The sequence below is a fragment of the Cupressus sempervirens genome, chromosome 10, assembly GCF_028749045.1.
Source record: "Cupressus sempervirens isolate cs-2001-9-10 chromosome 10, ASM2874904v1, whole genome shotgun sequence".
Classification (NCBI taxonomy): Eukaryota; Viridiplantae; Streptophyta; class Pinopsida; order Cupressales; family Cupressaceae; genus Cupressus; species Cupressus sempervirens.
The window spans coordinates 657,587,484-657,597,001 of NC_143127.1; the positions used below are offsets into that span (position 1 = coordinate 657,587,484).

The window sequence follows — 9,518 nt, forward strand, 5'->3', positions numbered from 1 at the left end:
AGCAATCATAGAAAAACTTGGTCAAAGAAGGAAATGAGGATCAACAAACATCAGGTTCACTCAATACATGAAGAAATACTTGGCCACCAAAGCATTTGGTCAATGCTGGCAACTCGACCAACACTGAACAACTTAGCAATGACTGCAACTCTCAACACCTAGTGGAACTTGACACTAACTATAACTCAACACTAAATAAAAAAATGAATAGGATAACAAGGCAACTTAGGATACTCCTACATCATATAGAGAGATAAAGATAGGAAAGGGTGAAAATGAGAGAAAAGGAAAATGAGGGATGAATAGAAAGTGATATAGGTAGTGGCATGCATAAAAAGATAGAAAGGGGTATGGAGAGATAAAATTAAAGAGATATAGTCAATAAGACATAAAGACTATGATATAAATAGATAGGAAGAGAGAGCTATTGAAAGGTAGAGACAAAAGGGGCAATAGTGAGATATAGATATATAGAGATAGGGATATGGAATAATATAAATGGTTTGGGATGAGAAATGGAAATAAAGATGAAGACAATAATAGATGAGGAGAGATATATAAAGAGATGGAGAGGAACAATGAATACACACACATGCGCGTGCGCGCGCACGCACGCACGCACACACACACACACACACACACACACACACACACACACATAGAGAGAGAGAGAGAGAGAGAGAGAGAGAGAGAGAGAGAGAGAGAGAGAGAGAGAGAGCACATTTTTTTAATTTAGAAACTAGCATAAAATGAGCAAGTAGAAGAAGTTGAGTAAACTTCTAGTAGAATTACAAATGCAACCAACTTTTGGTGGAAGATAATTTCTAGCAATTTGTTCCCCATTTAATTATGAAATATTATATGCATGATTGCATAAACATAAAATAAGAGCATAAGTATGAAATAATATATTTTATTATTTATTATTAAATAAGTGCATAAGTATGAAATAACATATTTTATTATTTTGTAATAACTCTAATTTTAGTCATAAAAATCTATGACATCGAATGAAAGATAATTATTTACACTTTGAAAAAAGAAAATTTTGAATAATTAAGATTTTACGTCAACTTATGTTTGTTGTATGCTTTCAAAATAGAAGCCATCCCCAATTCAAAAATATTAGAAAAAAAAAAATTCAAAAAAAAATACAAAATAATATGTTCATCAATATTATATGTTAAGTCTATCTGATTTATGCAATCCATATTGATGTACACTATTTTCTTTTCCAGGATAGATAGTGTAATAGCTTATAACATCAACATTTTAGATCATACTACATCATCCATCATCCAAAAGTAGGAGAGAACATATACATAAATATGATGTGTATTAAATATAACATCCAAAAAGGACTCAAAGAATAAGTCCATTAAGGACAAGCTATGTTTATCATACACAAGCATGGAAGTTCCAAAAATGTGACTTTTTAATGATAGGTTTTGGAAGTACCTAGTGAAAATAAAAATTTATTAGCTAGGTACTAGATTAACATGAATTTTATTTTTATATTTATAAACTAGGTCTTCAACGCTACATTTCTTAATACATAACTTTGCAAACAACAGTTACGTGCAAATATAACCAATACCAAAAAATAGTAGATCACATAAAAGAGAACATAGATGTGGTTCACCCAATCCCTAGGCTATGTCCACCAACAACAAGTCCAATATTATTGTTATCCAATGATTAGAAGTTACAATCCCTTATAGCTCAATACTGCCGCAAGAATCTACAATATCACCATTACATTATGAAATCTCTAAACCTAAGCCTTTTTTATACAAGCTTTTTCTGTATACAAAATTAGGGAAAGAATAAGTCATCCAATAGGAAAAATAGCAGCCAATGCCTTTTACAATGTAAGGCCATTTTTTTACTATGGGGGTGTTGCCCTCGAAAACCCCTGTAGGGGTGTTGCCCCTTGACTCTACCCTATACTGCGATAGGGAGTGCACCTAGGGCATTGCCCCAAGTCCCCATAGAGGCACTGCCCCCAAACCCTTGTAGAAATGATATGTGGAGAAAACCATGCCAAATAAACCTCTGAGTTTGATTAGGTTCCATATTAGAACAGGGTGTATTTTCATTATTTCTATCATTTTCTTTATAAAATAAGAGCTATCCCAATTTCAACACTCCAAAATGGGTGATAGAAATTCCTCTCATGACCTTCTTACACCTTGGAACTACTACACATGGAAAGCCATCATGACTCAACATCATAGATCTAAGGGCTTGTGATCCTATTTAGATGTAGTTTAACTAGTACTAACATGGAGATTTGAGGTTATGCAATGTAGACATAAGAGGGATGAGATTTGATTTCCTTACATGTTTCAAATAGTTTTTTATTTCATCTTGAAGGGTGTAATAGTCCTTGAGAAATATGATTTATGTGGTAGCATTAATGATTTAGGGAACTTTATATTATGCATAAACTTACTTAACTTGTACCTAATTCTTTTCCCTTTATTAAGGATGTTGTGATCGGGCTTAAATAATAGAGATCATTGCTACACAATTGTTTAAAGATAAAGACTAATACAAAGTGTATTTACCTAATTTTGGCAAAGCTTTGTGGGAAATTTAAAAAATTGTCAAGTACTTTTCATTCCGAAATGGATGCATTAGGTCCTATATTCATCATGCCCACATTTGTAGTTTTTTGTGATTGTTTGACTACAAAGAATGTCAATCTTACATAGTTGGACTCTATAGCAGGACTAAAGAGGCAATCATTAGTTTGTTAGACATCAAAAGAGAAGAAAAGGTAGAAACCAAAGAAAAAAACTAGATCTAGTTTATAGTGAGAGTTTTAGATTACGGTAAAACTAGGTTTTGAAGGGACCCCAAAACCCTTTCACATCCTCAAAAAGGAAAAAACAAGATAGGCATTAGGAAAAGAGTCCTTAAACCTACTAGAAGCAGCACCAAAATTAGGTTTTACAGGGACCTGAAACCACTTACATAGTCTAGATAAAGTACCCATGTTTTACAAGGACCTTGAACCTCCAATACAGTTTTAAACTAAAAACCAGAAAATAGGACCAAACATAGGAACCAAATGTAACAACTAGAAAAAAGGACATGAACAGGAACTCAACTAGAAAAGAAGACCCAAAGAAACTATTGCAGTTTCGTGATCATCTTAACTACCTCCTTACCAATCATAGTCATATCCTGGATGGAGTTAACAGCCAAAGAAGCAGCAACAATCATGAATTTCTTCCTCGAACTATGTCTTGTCCTCTTGCTAGGACCCTCCAAAGATATGGTTTATAGTGAGAGTTCCTCCAAGCCACCTCCAAAATTAGATTCATGAGATCTGACTCCAAAATAATGAAATCTTCCAAGCTAAGTGAATCTTCCTCCAACACTAAGAAGTATATAGTTGATACTTGCTATTTTTGTGGGAAGGAAGAACATCCAGTTTCTTGGTGTTGGAAACATTTAGAGGCTTTGGAGGAGGCCATGTAGTAGCATTGCATTACTTCTACAAAGCCACATCCACCTTCCACATGAAAAAAACATGCTTCTATTGCAAGAGATTTTTCTTCTACCACTTCATTGATTAGTGATTCTAGTATTTCACACTATATGACACACTAACATGATTTGATCACCTCACATTCCCATAGTGACACTTCATCATTTACAATTGGTGACTTTGCATAGCTTTTAGTTGCACATTCTAGTTCTATTTCATTGGATGGTGGTTCTCTTTAGGATGTTCTTTTGGTTCCTTGTATTTCTATGAACCTCCTATCTATTTATCATATTTTCAATTTTGGCTTTGGTAAAATAGTTGGCTTCTCATGATATTATGTGGTTTTTTGAGACCTCCACGATCCTAGCTTTCTACTAGGATTATTGATTCTAAGACTCACTTATACAGATTTGTTGACTTTGAGAGTTTATAAAGCTTAGATATTTTTCTATTTTCACATGCAGACTCAATGAGTAGACTTTGACATGATAATTTTTTCCACATTGACTACAGATATGTACAATAGATGAGTAGATAGGAACTTCTATTGGATTACCATAGGTTTCTTCCGCAAATAGTGTTTGGCACAACCTTGTTCTTAGCAAGCATCACTAGGATCCTTTTCCTCTAGGAAGAGCCACATGTGCTATACACCATTGGTATTGGTCCATAATTATCTCATGTCCTTCCTTAGTCATTCATTTTTAGGGGATCGATATGTACTCACATTCATTGATGACTTATGTAGGTGTATATGGGTGTACTTTCTAAAGTACATGTTTGATGTCTTTGATTCATTTCTATTGCTTATGATATTTTTAAAGAAGTAATCTTTTGACTCTCTATCTAGATGATACACAGATAATGGGGAGTATGTGAATCATGACTTTAGATATTTTAACATTGAGCATGTACTTGCAACAACTATTAGTTTATTTCAAAAGAAAATGACACAAATTGACTTTATGTAGTGACAACAAAAGTAAAATTCATCCAACTTAAAATTGATCTCTTTAGTGAGAGAAAAATTATTTAGAGATTTAGTTCACTTAATTACAAGTTTACTTTTATAAAAAGCCAACTTTGGAGAATATTCTTATGAGTCTCAATCCTAAATATGTGATGAAAGTTATTGAAAAAGAGTTGTTGAATTCTATAAATCCTCTCTTGGTTTGATAAACATGGGATACCAAGTTAGGAAATGGTGTGATATCACCAATCATAATTCTTAACTCTTCAAAATATAGGTGGGACTCTAGTACTAGTTGTTGAAGAGGGAAGTCTTTTGTTTGTAAAGTACAATTAATAATACATTTTTCACGAAATCATTGCATTCAATGTTCTTGTGACTTCTTCTTCTATGTTGAATTTAATAAAACTTGCTAAAATATTTATTTCTTTATTGATGGAAATTAATGCAATTTCTTCTAACCATTCAAATAAATTTAAAATTTAATTCATTATACACAAGTATTAATGGAAAATATCACAAATTGACTTTATATTTCTTCCTTTATTTTTCATAGTTTTTATTATTTTATTTGGCTATGTTCTCTTAATTAAAATGTTATGGATACATATTATTTCAAACATTAATGTTTTTTGATACATTTTATAGTAAAAAATATGTTCTTGAAAACTTCTATTGGGATACTTTGTTTATTTTATTTTTAAGTTTCTCTAAATCAATACATGAAAATTAGATTTGAATCAATTTGCTATGCCATAATATTGTCAATGTATTAACTGAAGCATAAAACTTGGAAATGAGGGAAGTTCCATATGTAACTTGTATTGATTTCCGGTGAACACACATTGAAGGCTGAGAAGCCTAAATTTTTTAGTTTCATAAATAACTAGTAAAATTAATCATATAATAGAATGAACATTTATAGATCATAAAATCAACACAATAACACAAAGATTTTAATACATGAAAAAATTAAATAAGAGAAACAAAAATGAGAATCAGTACACTAAACGTCTATCTATCAATCTATATATCCATGTGTGTGTATAGACACACACATAAACATATACATATACATATAGTTTGAATTGAAATCATTAATGTGTGTCGATAAGTAGATCATAATTCTTTATTTTGGCCCATATTATGTATATTTAAAATATTGATTTTTGGGAGTCTCACCTTATCTATGCATTTGGATAAGCATTTTTTTAAGACCATCTACTTATTGATCAAATTTGAATGTGGGACTTGAAAAACCATATACATAACTACTTGTCAACATGGAATAACATTGAACTAGAACATATCCAAACACAAGCCATCCACACAAGAGAGTAGTGTGTGTAGCCAATCCATTAGTGAATTCCAAAACAAGAAAAGGGGCCAAAACATATTTTGGACCAACAACATAATATATTAATGATAGATCAACCAAAATATAGACCTGGACAAAAATAATTAATAACAAATCACCACCTTCTCTTCTCTATAATTGACTACTAGAAGAAGAGCCAATACTTTAGAGCAAGAACCTTTTAGAAAGATTGTACAATATATTTTTCATTACCTATTATGTTATTACACTTCCAACAAATTCTAAGCCAACACCCAAAAATTTGAAATGACTTGGTTTGTTATTTATGACAAGAAAACAAATATATCTGATATTTTGTATACAATGACACTATGCAAAATTGAAATCACCCAATCATATGTTTCAAACCAAAAAAAATGTAAAAGAAAAACAAACTGACAATACAAAATTATTTATTATTGAACTTCTCTTTTTTATAATTTACTACTAGAAGAAGAGTCAATCCTTTGGACCAAGAACATTCTAGAAAGACTCTAGAGTAGACTTTTCATTCCTTGTTATGTAAGTACACTTCCAACAAATTCTAGGCCAACACCTAGATCATCAGTGACAAGAAAGCCTATATATCAGATACTTTGTATAAAATGACATCATGCAAAATTGAATCACCCAATCATATTTGTGAAACCCAAAAAAAAGTGTAAAAGAAAAAGAATCCGATAATAATAAACTGTTTATTGAACTTGATGAAATTTAACAATAATTATGGTAAGTGCCAGTTAAAATACCTACTTATAACAATGAGAATCTATGAGATATTTATTAAAGGGAACTGGAAACTGCTAGAATTTGGATGCTCTTGTAGGGTTTGAAATTTTATTTTAGGCATCCGAGAAGCATTGCAACATTGCTTCTTATTCAAAGAGAGCAACGACAGGGCTTTTCACTACATGACCTATCTGATCGATCCAACTTATAAATCCGTAAACAACATCTACACTTGACTCGACCTCCATCGTTAGAGTAAAATTCTGCTTTTGGAATTTCTCAGTAAATTGAAGGCTGGAAGGATTTACCTCTACCTTGAATCCGTTTGACACGTCAACGACTGCCTTATAATACGATGTGCCCTCTCCCACATTCGTCAATGTTCTTTTAAATGTGGCAGAGTAAGATGATGTGGCATTCTTTTCGAATACTGCAGTGAAGGTAGGATAGTTTAGACCATCAGAACCCGAGTCAAGACTGCTCGGACATGAAATGGGCACACCGGCGATTAATTGAATTTGCTGGGTGGTGTAATTGAGAGTGCACAAATAGTTTATGTAGTCCTCGGCACCAATGTCATAGACAAGCCCAGGGTCAACGGCATTATTAGGATCAACATTGCCTGCACCAAAATCCAGTGGAGTGGCTGTTTGCCCGTCATCACCATCAGTAATAGTGTTGTTGGTGTTGTCTAGCGTGTAGGAAGTAGTCATCATTGCAGATCTGATTGCCGCAGGATTCCAATCACTATGAACCGCTTTCAGCAGAGCGCTCACACCGGCTACATGCGGACACGACATGGACGTCCCAGATTTCATAACATAAATGTCCCTCGGGGTTTCTGCTGCCCAGGCCGCTAAGATACTCACCCCGGGCGCTGTAATGTCCGGCTTGAGTATGTTGGGGTCTTGAATATTCGGGCCTCTAGATGAAAAATGAGCCATCACTGGTGCGGGCTTAATCCCCAAGACGGTCACGCCGAAATCAACTTCCACCACAGGATTCGCCGCTGAAGAAGAATATTTGGCAAGGACGCCCCATCAAGAGCATTGAAAAACAAAATAGGGAACTCTTTAGATGGATATGCAGCTAAATAGTTCGGTTGATCTGTTACCATGAGTAGTGCAAGGGCTCCAGCAGATTCTGCAGCATCAAGGATATCAGAGCTGACGTTGGTGCATAGCACGACCGTCCCATTCACTTTCTCAGGGACAAGACTTCTCGTGCACGCGCTATCTCCGACGTCGTAGGCGAGCGGTGCACTTGATATCTTGAAGTTGCCATTTGTCGTATCAGAATAATAAGAGGAGGACCCCAATACAACGGATCCATCACCCAGCTTCAACGTAGCCTCATATCCTCGGTCGATGGTGCTCGCTCCCACTGTCAATATCCACGGTGCGCCGTTCGCTACACTTTGGCGCGATGGGCCGTCGTTCCCCGCAGAGCAAACAACAACAACTCCTTTCTTGATGGCGGCGAAGGCTCCCAATGCCATAACATCATTAAAATAAGGTGATGGGTCGAAGCCGAGAGAAAGAGAGAGAACATCAGCCCCGTCATTAATGGCACTCTCCATGCCGGCAAGCACGTCAGAGCCCGCAACCCCAATCGACCAACCGATTTTGTACATTGCCACTCGCGCGGCCGGAGCCACACCACGCGCTATGCCAGGGGCGTAACTGTGGAAGCTGACATTGCTCACGTAGTTGCCCCTCGCTGTTGACGACGTATGGGTACCGTGCCCGTAAAAGTCCCTCACAGAGTCGTAGTCATTAGACGTGTCAATTGGCCCGTACATTGCCACTGCCCCTTTCTTGAAAGAGCGCGCGCCGATGAGCTTTCTGTTGCATGAGAGTGAAGGGTCAAAAGCCGTTCCGTTCTCGCAAGTACCCTTCCATCTGGCAGGCACTGCTTCCATTCCGTGGTCGTTGAAGCTCTCGCTCTCCGGCCACACTCCGCTGTCCATCATCGCCACGATAACGTCTTGCCCAAATCGAGATGCCGGCAACAGACCAGCAGTTGGACTGAGCCGGAGGAATTCGGTTGAATGGGTGGTATGGAATTGTCCCACTGGGTCGGGAAACGACATAACATGGCCGGGCATCTCCTCCAGCGTGTCCAGCTCCGACTGGGTCAGCCTGGCGCTGAAGCCTTGCATGACCGTATCATAAGTGTAGTGATAGAAATTATCCTCTTTCAGGGGGCCGGGCAAAGATTTGACAGAGGATACCACAGATTTGTACCATTGCTCGTGGGTGGAGAATTCAGTGGGCATGGCAGATTTATCCATACCAATAATGTAATTTGAGGCATACTCTGCACAAGTGGCATACTGACAGAATAAACTGAAAATCAAGCAAACTAACAGCAGACGAGGAATACTACTGCTTACTTTCATCTTGTCAAAAAGTATCTTGCTTTCTACGCTCTCTTTCCGAGCATGAATCGAATGTGAAATTCAATGCAAGGTGCTCTCATTTATTGCAACTCGTCCGGGCTTTACATAGCAAGGGTCTCTTCGATTCTTCCGCTAAATTTCGTTTGCAAGCAGATGTATGTATCTGTTTGTTTTCATGTCAACTGGGAAGAACTCGCCGACAGTCTATTATTCTCCTAACTGTCACCTCCTTGATATTGTCATTTATCGTTGGCGAAAAGTATCGTCCAACGTTTAACAAAAATCAAGTTGCTCATCTTATTATGATAAAAAATTATTTTAACTTGTTCGAATTGTAATTTAGTGTGTAAATTAATTTTGCGAAAACTGTAATATTTGAATGTTTATATTAAAAAAATTCAATTGTTTTAAAGTTTACTTAGTTTTTGAATTAAAAAAATAGTACAAATAATTTTTGAAGATAAGTATAAATTAATAACAGCTATTATTAATAAGCTCAGTTATCATTGTTTGCTGGTATGCCCTTTGGACTAGGCCGGGATTCGAACCGATCCCTGGTTCA

The 9,518-nt window shown here is 35.9% G+C and overlaps 1 pseudogene; it reads right to left on the minus strand.

Annotated features, from left to right (window-relative positions):
* Nucleotides 1–6,701: 6,701 nt before the first annotated feature.
* Nucleotides 6,702–8,956, minus strand: LOC149535547 (subtilisin-like protease SBT1.7 pseudogene; annotated as a pseudogene).
* Between the last annotated feature and the right edge of the window lie 562 nt (nt 8,957–9,518).